Genomic DNA, 1,252 nt, shown 5'->3' on the forward strand with positions numbered 1-1,252 from the left:
AGTCTCCTCTTAATCAAGGACCCCGACCAGTTTTTGTGAAAACCTTATATACCCTAAGCGTACGTGCCCAAACCCACCTCCCCAAATTCCCTGAAACTATTCTGAACAAGGAAAAGAAAGATATAATCAAAGTTAACCTGTGATTCATATGCCTTAAGCCTAGGTACTTAGCAGTGGACAATTATCAATAGGCCTGTGGTCATACCCCAATAAGCATAATAAAATTTATGATTCTATTTGGTTACACAGATAATTAGGGTATTCTTTTAGGTAACGGAGAGTCTAGGTATGAGCCCTGGGGCCCTTCCATCCGGGGGTCTGGTTTTCTAGTTGGTATGTCGTTTCCATAGATACTGGGCATATAGTTCAAAGTCCACTGTCCAGCCAAAGGTGGAGACCTGCTTTCAAGATAGAGACTGTTCTGTCTGCTTCCTCCTTCAATATAATCTCTTCTCTTTCTAACATGCTCTATATTCTATTGTGGCATAGGTGTGTTATATGGTTAAACACCATTTGCCCAGATGCTTTTGGCTCCTGCAGACTCATCCAGTCTCCTGAGGAACCATGGACATACTGGGAAAAATTTGGCTCAATCCGTGCTAACTGGCTGATGTAATTGACCTTCTGTCTTACAATGCATAATTGCAGCCTTTGTATAGAGAGTTGCTAACAGTGAGATCTGCAAAGAATTTCAGAGAGAAGCTAACTCTTTGCACTTTTTTCCCCTATTAAATCCATTGTATATTGTTGTGGCTGAATAGTTTAAACAAGCTGAGAATGAGCCTCTTATGTGTGTAAAAAACATAAAGTAAAGCGGTGTCCCTCGAGTTGTTCAATGTTTATTCAAATCAGAGGTCTGAAAGGACTTGTTTCATGAGAAGTAAAGGGAAAAGTTTAAAAGCTTAGCCTGGGCAATTACAGGGAGTATGTTTTCTGTCTCTTCTCGTAGAAACACATGCATCTTATCCTCAATGGCTGCCAGCCTTCTTGTCAGACCAATTACTTTAAAACAATTGTTTCATTTGGAATAGATGCCACAGCCCAAGTGATGTCCCTTGTCAGTGACACATTCAATTAAAACAGCTCTGAATAGGAGTTCTGGGGGCCTACTGTGCCTTGTCCAATCTTATCAGTCAACAAAGAACAACCTTGGAGAATTCAGTGCCGACTGGTTCCACTGTCAGGTGGTTTGAACATGTTGCACCTTCCCAGGGTTCCTCAGAGTCTTTCATCCCTGTGCCTTTTACAGCCA

The sequence above is a fragment of the Ovis aries genome, chromosome 6 (assembly GCF_016772045.2).
Source record: "Ovis aries strain OAR_USU_Benz2616 breed Rambouillet chromosome 6, ARS-UI_Ramb_v3.0, whole genome shotgun sequence".
NCBI classification, from domain to species: Eukaryota; Metazoa; Chordata; class Mammalia; order Artiodactyla; family Bovidae; genus Ovis; species Ovis aries.